Source organism: Muscardinus avellanarius (assembly GCF_963383645.1).
Source record: "Muscardinus avellanarius genome assembly, chromosome: X".
NCBI lineage: Eukaryota > Metazoa > Chordata > Mammalia > Rodentia > Gliridae > Muscardinus > Muscardinus avellanarius.
In genome coordinates this window covers 73985206-73997468 of record NC_137792.1, presented here as the reverse complement: position 1 = coordinate 73997468, position 12263 = coordinate 73985206, and the positions used below count along the sequence as shown (strand labels likewise).

At 38.8% G+C, this 12263-nt stretch overlaps 1 protein-coding gene across 3 annotated transcripts in view; it reads right to left on the bottom strand.

Moving 5' to 3' along the window:
• The window catches only part of HS6ST2 (heparan sulfate 6-O-sulfotransferase 2), a gene marked incomplete at both ends in the record, with an annotated part of 346112 nt that overhangs the window by 39014 nt on the left and 294835 nt on the right, over positions 1-12263 (bottom strand). The window lies entirely within an intron of this gene.

The following is a 12263-nucleotide window of genomic DNA, read 5'->3' as shown; positions in this document are numbered from 1 at the left end:
CAAGGCCAACCAGGGCTCATCAGAATCATACTGGCCAGGTCATATTGTCCCCAGCTGCAACATGCTGGCAGCTAAAATAAGCATAATTACTAGTTGACATTTACTAAGCACTTGCCATGTGCCAGGCACTATGAGGGCCTTACTTGGATTATGATGTATAATCCACATGATAGTCCATTGAAGTACGTATGAAGTTAATAAAGGGGAGAGCCAGGATTCAAATACAGGTCTATCTGACCCTAAGGCTCATGTCCTTTCAAATACATACAAGGATGTCTGATTAACTTATTTAGAAAGATCCTTGAACAGCCCTGTGCTGCAGCTGCTTACCACAAGGTTAAACATCATAATCTGTCCAGCCTTTGTTATTTATCCCTGGTTATTGAAAGTCTTTCTCAAATAAGTTAGGCTACTTTCCTGTCTTATTATTGGATTCATTTTCTGGGATACTTCTAACATACATTTATTTGTTTATTTGTTTACTTGTTTGTTTATTGCTGTGAACAAAGATTTTGCAGTATCATAAATTGGAAATATGGAAGGAAATGCAATTGGGCTACAAATGAACATGGTTTTGGGCACTATCTAAAAAAAGCTGTTTTTTTTTAGGAATACATTCTAATGTTGGCTTATGCTTTGGCATTTGTCTTTTTCTACAAAGGAGAAAATGAGCAGTCAGGTAAATGATTTAGTTTGTCACAACTTTTCTGACATGAGTGTAATATCTAACTAATGACACTATTGACATCATCATATAAAAAGTTGGTCATTTGGTTGTTATGTTCACACACACACACACACACACACACACACAGCTTAAATCAGGATGTGAGAAGCAGTCACAGCATATTGGATTAGAAGAAATGCACATCTCTCAATTATAGAAAACAACAACAATATAAGAGATATAATATGCAAGACTCTTGGTTCCTGTGATGAACATGTAAACAGCTGATTCAAGCATAAAACTATGATGTTATGTCTAAATAGAGCAAGCACGACCTCATCTCCTCTTTCTTTTCTTTTCTTTCTTTTTTTTTTTTGCGGGTCTGGGGATGGAGCCCAGGGGCATTCGACCTCCAAGCTACACCCCCTGCCCAATTTTTTATTCTTTATTTTAAAACAGGGTCTCATTGAGTTGTGGAGGGCCTCACTAAGTAGCTGAGGCTGTCCGCGAACCACAATCCTCTGCTCTCAGCCTCCCGAATGCTGGGATTACAAGCGTGTGCCACCACGCCCAGCTCTCATCTCCTCTTTCTATAGCAGGAAAGTTTTTCATTGGCTCCTGCCAACTGAAATCAAAAGGGTGTCAACATGTTTTGCTTATTTATGAAGCTATATGCCTCTCACTGCCATGATATAGACACTGCTGCATAAATAAAGCAGTTTGTTAGCTCTGGAAAATTTTTGGCAAAGATGGGTTAAAGTCAGTCTTCCTGTAGTACTTGCTACTTAGAGTTGGTTGGCCCCAGGTAGATTTATGAAGTTACAAAGTTTCATCTGGACTCCACATAGGTTAAGGCTAGAGAATTAGAAGAGCCAAGTCTTGTTTTCAAATACTAGCAAAGGCCATGAATACTACAGGGTCAGGGCAGAGTGCCCACACACAGTTCCTACAGTTCCTGTAGTATTCATGGCCTTTGCTAGTATTTGAAAACAAGACTTGGCTCTTCTAATTCTCTAGCCTTAACCTATTTGAATAACATCTCAGAGCAGGGTATGATAGCCTTGTAATCCTAGTACTTGGGAGGCTGAGACAGAAGGATTGCAGATTTGCAGTTAGCCTCAGCTACTTTTTAAGGCCCTCTACAACTTAGTGAGAACTTGTATCAAAATAAAGAATAAAAAGTAGGGCTGGGGTATAACTTGGAAGTAGAATATCACAGAGAGGGATGAATGATTCTCATCATCATCTTATCTGCCTGCAACCTAATTCATTTTTTTTTTTATTTTGTAGTATTGGGGATGGAACCCTGGGGCATTCTATGTACAAGCTATGCCCTCGGCCCTTTTTTTTTGATGGAACTGGGGTTCCTGGAAACCCTTCTACCTTCAGGCTACACTCCCAGACCTATTTTACACTTTCTATTTGGAAACAGGATCTCTGAAGCCAGAACAGCTGGCTTCGAACTTGTGAGATCTTCCTGTCTCCACCTCCCAAGTGTGGGGATTACAAGCATGCCCCACCACACCCGGCCTCAGCCCTATATTTTATTCTTTATTTTGAAACAGGGTCTCACTGAATTGCAAAGGGCCTCACTAAGTAGGAGCTGAGGTTGGCTGTGAACGTCGATCCTCCTGTCTCAGCCTCCCAAATACGGGGATTACAAGCATGCACCACCACACCCGCTTCCAATCTAATTCTTAAATAGAAAGCTTCAAATGTTTATATATGTACATGTATTATATATTATATTACATTAGGTATATTAGGTTTTGTATATTAAATGCATTTTTTACTTCTGAAACTTTCAACTTATGATAGGTTTATCAAGAGATTCTACCATCATAAGTTGACAAGCTTCTATATACATGTGTATAACTATAGATACAGATATATCTTCAGAATTGGAAAGCTGATTTTAGGGGAATCATTGTTGTGATCTTTGCATTCTCTGCACTGCATATTTGATGAAGGGGTGCAGGAAAGGCTCAAGATACTTCAACAATAACGTTGAGAAACTATATTTCTTTTGAGAAAAGAAGTACATGCCTTTTCTTTTCATCACTTCTATATATTTTTTAAAATTTATTGGTGCATTATATTCATGCATCATATTGGGGTAAAAAACTTGTGTGTACATACATGTACACATCACTGACTTAAACTCTACCCAGTTCCCACTGCATTCCCTCCCCATTACTCCTTCCCTTGCTTGGCTTAGTGGTTGACTTTGATATGCTTAAGTACATTTTGTGTTTTAGAGATTTTTCCTCTCCCCCCCTCCTTTCTCCTCCTTTAGGTTGTCTTGTTTTCTCCTCTATAGGATTTCCTTTTTCATCTAGAGTTCCTCCTATGACCCATTTCTCCCTAACTCTCACATATTAGGGAAAGCATCTGATTTCTTATTTTTTGAGACTGACTAATCTCACTAAGCAAAATGTCCTCCAGTTCAATCCATTTCCCTGAAAATGATGTAATTGATTTTCTTTTAATGGCTGAGTAAAATTCCATTGTGTACATACCCCACAGTTTTGTAATCCATTCATTTGTTGATGGACATCTTGGCTGGTTCCACAGTTTGGCTATGGTGAATTGTGCAGCTATGAACATAGATACACATACATTAGTTTGGTAGTTTGGTTTCTTTTCTTTTGGGTAGATACCCAACAGTGGTATTGCTGGATCAAATGGTAGATTTGTTCCCATTCTTCTGAGGATTCTCCATACTGTTTTCCAAAGTGGTTGCACTAATTTGCAATCCCTCCTACAGTGTTTTAGAGTTCCCACTTCTCCACATCCTCGCCAGCATCTGTTGTTATGTTTTGAATGATTGCCATTCTAGTTGGAGTTAGGTGAAATTTCAGGGTAGTTTTGATTTGTATCTCTCTAATTGCCAATGATGTTGACAGTCTTTTTCATGCACTTATTGGCCATTTGAATTTCTTCTTTCGTGAAGTGTCTAGTTTGCTTGCCCATTTTGTTATTGGATGATTTGTTTTTTTAGTGTTGAGTTTCTTGTGTTCTATGTATATTCTAGATATTAGTCCTCTATCGGAGGTGTAGGTGGCAAAAATCTTCTCCCATTCTTTTGGCTCTCGATTGAGGCTCTTGACAGTATCTTTTGCTGAACAGAAGCTCTTCAGTTGCATGTAATCCCACGTATAGTTTCACCTTTTAATTTGTTGTGCCTTTGGGGTCTTATTGAGAAAGTGTTTATCTGTGCCTATGTGTTGCAGTGTTGGACCTGTGCCCTCTTCAAGGAGCTTCAAGGTCTCTAGTTTGATTTCCAAGTGTTTGATCCATCTTGAATTGACTCTTGTACAGGGTGAGAAAGTGGGATTAATTTCCAATTCCTCTGCATATGGTTAACCAGTTTTGCCAACACTAGTTGTTGAACAGGCTATCTTTTTTTCAGTGTATGTTTTTGGCTACTTTGTCAAAAATCAATTGGCTGAAAGTGCATAGACTTGTTTCTGGGTCTTCTATTCTGCTCCATTGGTCTATATATCTGTTTTGTGCCAGTACCATGCTGGTTTTTTATTACAATGGCTTTGTAGTAAAGTTTAAAGTCAGGTATTGTGTTTCCTCCTGCATGGTTTTTGTTGCTGAGAACTACCTTGGCTATTCTGGGCTTTTTGTTATTCCAAATCAATTTAAGGACTGATTTTTCTGTCTGTGAGGAATGATCTTAGTAGTTTAATGGGCATTGCGTTAAATCTGTAGATCACTTTTGGAAGGATGGCCATTTTAATGATATTTATTCTGCCAATCCATGAACATGGAAGATCCTTCTATCTTCTAAGATTTTTGATATCTTTTTTCATTGTTTTATAATTTTCTTTGTAGAGATCTTTTGCCTCCTTGGTTAAATTTATTTCTAAGTATTTTATTTTTTTGTGGGAGATCCTGAGTGGAAGTGTTTTCTGAATTTCTTTTTCAGTGGATTTATGGTTGGTGTACAGGAAAGCTTCTGATTTTTTAAGATTGATTTTTTATCCAGATACTTTGCTGAATTTGTTGATCACTTCTATAAAAGCCTTTTGGTTGAGTTTGTTGGGTTTTCTAAATTATAGTATCATGTCATCTGCAAATAGTGAAAGTTTTTTTTTCTCTTTTCCTATTTGTACTCCTTTGAGTTCCTTTTCTTGCCGTATTTCTCTGGCTAGAGTCTCTAGTACTATATTGAAGAGAAATTGTGATAATGGACATCCTTGTCTTGTTCCTGTTTTTACAGGGAGTTCTTGAAGTTTTTCCCCATTTAATATGATATTGGCGGTGAGTTTATTGTAGATTGTCTTTATGGTGTTGAGATATGTTCCTTCTATTCCAATTCTCTGCAGTGTTTTTATCATAAATGAATGTTGGATTTTATCAAATGCTTTTTCAGTGTCTATTGAAATGATCATGTGATTTTTGTCTTTGGTTCTGTTTATATGATTAATTATATGGATTGATTTTCATATGTTGAACCAGCCTTGCATCCCTGGGATGAACTCTACCTGGTCATGGTGTATGATTTTCTTTATGTGGTTTTGAATGAGTGTTGCTAGTATTTTGTTTAATAGTTTTGCATCCAAGTTCATCAGAGATATAGGCCTGTAGCTTTCCTTCCTTCAACTGTTTTTATTCGGTTTGGGTATTAGTGTAATGTTGGCTTCAAAGAATGTATTTGGGAGAGTCCCGGTTTTTTCTATTTCAAGAATAGTTTGAGGAGTATTGGGGTTAGCTCTTCTATAAAGGTTTTTATAATATTCACTTGAGAAAACATCTGGTCCTGGGCTTTTCTTTGATGGTAAGCTCTTTATTGCTGTTTCAATCACTTTGATTGTTATTGGTTGGTTTAAGTGTTCTATATCTTCTTGACCAAGTTTAGGAAGGTTGTATTTATCTAGGAAGTTGTCAGTTTCCTCCAGATTTTTCATTTTGTTTGAGTATAGTTTTTCAAAGTAGTTTCTGATAATCCTCTGGATTTCTACACTGGCAGTAGTAGTGTCTCCTTTTCCATACCTTATCTTCATAATTTTGGTTGATTCTATGTTTTTTTAGTTAGGTTGGCTAGTGGTTTATCTATGTTGTTAATTTTTTCAAGAAACCGGCTTTTGGTTTTGTTGATTTTCTGTATTGATTTTTTTATTTCCTATTTCATTAATTTCTGCTCTAATTTTAATAATTTCCTGACTTCTACTGGCTTTGGGATTCAATTGTTCCTGCTTTTCAAGGGCTTTGAGATGTATAGTTAGGTTATTTACTTGAAGATTTTCTGTTTTTCTTATGTGAGCACTCAGTGCTATAAATTTTCCTCTTAATACTGCCTTCAAAGTGTCTCAGTGGTTTTGATATGTTGTATCTTTATTTTCATTTGTTTCTAGAAATTTATTGATTTCACCTCTTACAACTTCTATGACCCATTCTTCATTCAGAAGTGTGGTGTTCAGTCTCCACATGTTTATGTTGTTTCTCTGGGTCTTCTTATAGTTGATTTCTAGTTTCATTCCATTATGGTGTGAAATGACTCAGGGAAGTATGTAACATTTTTCAAATTTGCTAGTGCTCATTTCGTGTCTCAGGATGTGATCTATTTTAGAGAAAGTTCCATCAGCAGTTGAGAAAAATATAAACTCCACTGTAGTTGGGTGAAATATTCTATATGTGTCCAACAGGTCCATTTGTTTAATGGTGTTCTCTAGTTCTGAGGCATCTTTACTGACCCTTTGTCTGGAAGATTGGTCTAGTGTTGTGAGAGGTGTTGAAGTCTCCCAGTATTATTGTATTGGGATTTATGTGTGACTTCATGTCACAAAGAGTTTTATTTATGAAAGTAGCTGCACTTATGTTTGGGGCATAGATGTTGATTATTTTTATTTCCTCTTGCTGGATTATTCCTTTTACCAATAAAGTATGACCTTTTTTGTCTCTTCTAATAAGTTTGGGTTTAAAGTCTAACTTGTCTGATATCATAGTTGCTACTCCTGCTTGTCTTTGAGTACCATTAGCATGGATTACCTTGCTCCAGCCCATTACCTTGAGTTTGTTACTATCTTTACTTTAAGGTCTGCTTCTTGTAAGCAGCATATGGATGGATTCTGGTTTTTAATCCATTTTGCCACTTTATGTTTTTTTTATTGGGGAATTGAGTCCATTTACATTCAGTGTGATTATAGAGATATAATTTTTAATTCCTAACATGTTAAGATTTTATTTCTGTTTGAGATACTGTTTATTCTTCTTTGCTTAGTTGTCTGCTGGATGGGAAATCTTGTTTCTTTGGTTCTGGCGTGTATTTCCTATTTCTTCTTTGCAGTTAATCTCCTTGAGTATTTTCTCTAGTGCTGGTTTTGAAGACATAAATTCCTTCAGTTTCTGTTTGTCATGGAAGCTTCTTATTTCCCCATCTAATTTGATAGAAAGTTTTGCTGGGTAGAAAATTTTTGGCTGGAAGTTGTTTTCTTTCAGAGTTTGGAATATGTTACTCCATGACTTTCTGGCTTTCATGACTTGGTTTGAGAAGTCTGGAGTTGCAACTAGGGTATGATATCTCTGCCACCACCACTCCCCCACTGGCTTGGACTGCAAAATCTCAGACCCAGGCACACTATCAAAGCTGCACAAGTCCATGGGGGTGCAGTACTGGGATTTCTCCTCTAGGGGCCACAATTTGACTCACGGTTGTTGAGTGTGCTGATCTGTAGCTGTTGTGGACTTGGTGAACTTGCTGTTGCTGCTGCTGGCAATAAGGCCCCGCTGCCATGTCCTTGGTCATAAGGCTGATGTATTTCTTCTCTGGTTTTGAGCTCTGCTCTGAGTCCCTGGAGGGCATGCTGAGCCCAGTCCTTGGGAGCTTTAGACGCTCCTTGCGCTGAAAAAACTTCTGAATTACACCCAGCTGTTCCGCAGCTGCTCACCTCAGCTTGCTGTCCACCTCTCCTCTCTGGAACCTGGTGGGTTGTTGAGTGAGCTGATCTGGAACTGTCCAGTCTACTTGCCATTGCCGCCAGCAGTATGGCACTGCTGCCGCGTCCTTGGCCGTGAAGCTGGCGTATCTACTCTCTGGTTTTGAGCTCAGTTCTGATTCCCCCTCCTCTCTGTAGCCTGGTGCTGTGAGGGAAGATGGAGCCGGGGCGACTCCGTGCCACGGCTCCCACTTCTATATTTTTTTAAAAAGTGGAATGATTTTAATTTCTCCAAATCCTCCAATTGCACAGTGGCTGTCAGAGCAGGCCCTCACAACATCATGGACTCTGGAGGGAGAGCACTGGGATGGATATCTTGAGACCAAAAGAGGATCCTTTGGTGTAATCAGCTGAAGTATGATTCTCTGTGGGAGAAGAACTGTAGCATGCATTGCTGTGCAAGGAGCACTGGACAAAAATTAGAAGAGCCAGACTCTAGGCTGCCCTCTGCTATGAACTAGATGTGTGCATACTTTGGGGAAAGTCATTTATCCTGCTTAGTGCCCTTATCTGTTGAGCAAAAGAATTAGTCTCATGTAAGCTGTGAAAATGTTCTGATAGAAAATAAATATCTTGAGCTGAGCATGGTGGCGCACACTTGTAATCCCAGCATTCGGGAGGCTGAGGCCAGAGGATTGCGGTTCTCAGACAGCCTCAGCTACTTAGTGAGGCACTCTCAACTCAGTGAAACCCAGTTTAAAAATAAAGAATAAAAAGTAGGGCAGGGGCTATAGCTTGGAGTTTGAATGCCCCTGGGTTCCATCCCCAGACCTGCAAAAATAAAAGAAAGAAAAGAAACATCTTAGCTGGGCGTGGTGGTGCACACTTGTAATCCCAGCATTTGGGAGGCTGAGACAGGAGGATCCATGTTTGCGGACAGCCTCAGCTACTTAGTGAGGCCCTCCACAACTCAGTGAGACCCTGTTACAAATAAGGAATAAAATATTGGGCAGGGGGTATAGCTCGGAGGTCAAAAGCCTCTGGGTTCCACCCCCAAACCCGCCAAAAAATATATATAAACATCTTAAAGGCCCTTTGATTTTTAAGAGTATGTGTAACCTTGACAGATTCAGAGCTTTCTAAAGAAGATCCAATGGACCAGTGCATTAATCAATTCTGGCTCATTGCATTGGTCAGAATAACTGATTCATATTATCAAAGAGAGCCCTATGTGAGGCTCAGTGCAGTGGCTTGGTCTGCTTGGTCATGGGTCAAACTTTGCAAAATCTATATTTCCTGATCCCCCTTCTAAGGTTTGCACTGCTTTTCTCCTGCCATGGCTATTTGGCTCAATGTCAACATGGAAGAAAGTGCATGGAATGCTTGCATCTACCTCATTGTCAGGGTACTCTGGCTCTGCTGCTCAGACATATCCTATTTTATCTGTTCTTCCTCTAAACTGAGGGCTGGCTACCCAGCTTCAGATCCAGGCAATGAAACAGAACAAACAGAACAGCCTCGTTTTATGGTTTTTTTTTTTCATTTTTAGTTTTGTGGTACTGGGGTTCCTGGAAACCCTTCTACCTCCGGGCTTCACTCCCAGACCTATTTTTTATATTTTTATTGGAAACAGGGTCTCTTATGCCAGAGTGACTGGCTTCGAACCTGTTTAATCCTCCTCTCTCCACTCCCAAGTGTGGGGATTACAAGTGTGCACCACCACGCTCAGCGAACTGCCTCATTTTCTAAGTGTAGGTTTCCTTAGCTACTCAGTAGGCCCCAAATGGATAGAAAATCAGAAAACTGTATAACTGGCCATTCAATTTTATCTGTGTCCAAGTGCACAACTCCACATTGTTCTGATAAAAAATAAGAGATTTTGGGAAAACACACACAGATACACACACACACACACACACACACACACACACACTCCAATTATCTATGATCGACTTGCATTTTCCTTCCTTGATTTACCCAAAGGCTGATTTGATAAAATTAAAGGTTTCAGAAGTTACTCCTCAGAACCCTTCACTGATATCCTATGTGACCTCTTCTCCACCCCAACATTGGCTTTGCTTAGGGGCAACTATTTTGGTTCTAACCACATCCTGTGATTACTTCACTGTAGTACATAAATATCCTTACTAAGATTGTGAGCTCTTTGAGGGCACCTGTTACATCTTATATTTTTCCATTAGGACCCAAGATCTAAGAGCAGAGTGGCACAAAGTAGATGTTAAGTGTGTGTGTGTGTGTGTGTGTGTGTGTGTGTGTGCACGTGCATGTGTTATTGGTATTAAAGGTTTTCTTTTTTGTACCAGAATTGCTAATTTGAAGATCCCAAGTGGACATAGCATTATCCTCTAAGTCTCAGTATTTTAATGTGTTGAATAGAAATAATAATAATGCCTATTTCGTGGACTTTTTGTGGGTAAAAAATAATGAGAAAAATGTATTGGAGGTTGAATGCCCCTGGATTCCATCCCCAATACCACAGAAGAAAAAAAAGGAGGAGGCCCAATTTCCTTTCAGAGTAGAAAGTAACACTCCTATCTCCCAGGCTGAATCAAGCCTCAAAATAACACAGAAAAACTCATATGATTTGCTTTCTATCTCACCATCACTAGGCCAAATGACATCAGAAAATCTGTGAGATTGTTACCCCCCATGCTATGTTGCTCACCACTACATGCATCAAAACAAAGGAAGTGCATAGACAATGCAGTGGGAACTTTACATCACAGATTTTTCTGAGCAATAACACAGTGCCTAAACATTGGTAGACATTGTTCTATAAAGTGTTAAAATGTCATCCATAGTCTTCCCATAGCCATAAAACATCAGTACTGCTCCACATGACAAAGATATCCCGAGGAACATGAACAAACACACAAAAAGCATCTCTTGAAAACCAATTGGAGCCAAGTGTGCTAACACACACCTGTAATCCCAGTACTTGAGAGGCTGAGAAAGGAAGAACAAAGTTTGAGGCCAGCGCAGGGTAACTTAGACAGATACTATTTTAAAATAAAAAATAAAATGAAATTAGGGATGAGGCTCAGTGGTAGAACACTTCTAGGTTCAATCCCTAATACCACAAACAAACAAGGAGATGTAACAGAAAGGGCACAGTATAAGAGAATATGGCACAGTAGATGATGAGGATGTTAGAAAATTTTTAATTCTATAGAGTGTTCAACGAAAACAATGCAGAATTAAAAGAAGCAGCTCATTTTGTAGATCACTATACATGGAAAAGAAGACAGCTAGCTCAAAATGCTTAGGGTTTGGGTAGGCTCTCACCATGACAGAAGCTTGGGATGCATCCAAATATTGCCAAGTGTGATATAAGATCATGTTTATCTACTTAAGAATGCATTTATACAGGCTTCCTATGGGGATCAGTCTGAGTATGGTATTAGGCATACACTCTTTATGCCATCTTAACACAGATTCTATGAACTGCTTCTTTTGTGGCTTAAACTAAGATTCTTTACTTAAAAGTTAAAGGACTGAGTTCTGAGGAGGGTGAGACGGGAGGGTCTTAGGTTCAAGTCCAGCATGCAGTAATTAGTGAAACTTAGTTTCAAAATAAAAAATAGAATAGGGCTGGGGGTGCAGCTTTGTTTAGAGTATCCCTAGGTACAATTCCCAGTACCCCCCCCACACACACCTCTTTTGCAATTCAATAGCAAATCACAAACATCTATAATTTTATAGGAGGATCTAATACATAGAAATTACACCCTATAGTTGTCAGTGTCACATGTATGTACAAGTGTACAGCAGGGGCTGTCATTTCTGCAAGTATGGAGTTAAAAGTAACTCTCCAATGTCATCTCTGTGAATCGAAAGTGTGCACTTTCAGTGACTTGGGATGATCTTAAGATACTCAGCTGCTGGGAATGTGCACATCAATTCTATTCCCTCATAATTTATACAACATTTTGATTATGGTGCTCAGCAATAAATAACTAAAATGAGTTCTAACTGTTCAAAGATTTAGTCTTATAGTCTTCACCAACAATTTTCATATTCTCTAAGATACCCCACATCCAACTTTATATGCAAAACCTGAAATGGTATTCAGGAGGAGGAAAAAAACAGCCAATAGATCTTTCATTTTGAATATAAGAGCATATTCAAAGAACAGTATTTATGGTCCAATACTGAATACATAAAATATATGACTATTACAAATTCACCTTTCATTGCAAAGGCGTGCTCTTGAAGTGACACATCTTACTGCTTGATTAGAGCTTTTAGCATGATGAAGGAATCTTTCATCTTCTTCTAGATGCAGGTCAGGTGTGTTTCTGCCTGGCACAAAGCCCCACACCCCTGGGACAGAGAGCTGACAGGGATCCCAAGTCTATTCACCAAGGGAATGCAGCTACTTCAAACTAGAAGTGCCTAAGTGGAGATATTGGAGATATGTCACCTGCATAGGGGCACACTGCTTCCAAAAGGAGTGATCAGCCAATATTATCTTCTGGAACAAGCTCAAAGACATAGATATAATATCACAAATACTCCACCAGTACAAATTTTGTCAATACTAAAGACAGTTTCATGTATGATATGGTACATGTGAGTTACTAGAAAAAGAATATACATGTCATGTAAATCAGTGATATGATTAAACTGTAAATGGACGTTAACCAGGAAATTGATGGAATGTCTTTCTGGGTTCTTCTAGCTCAAAA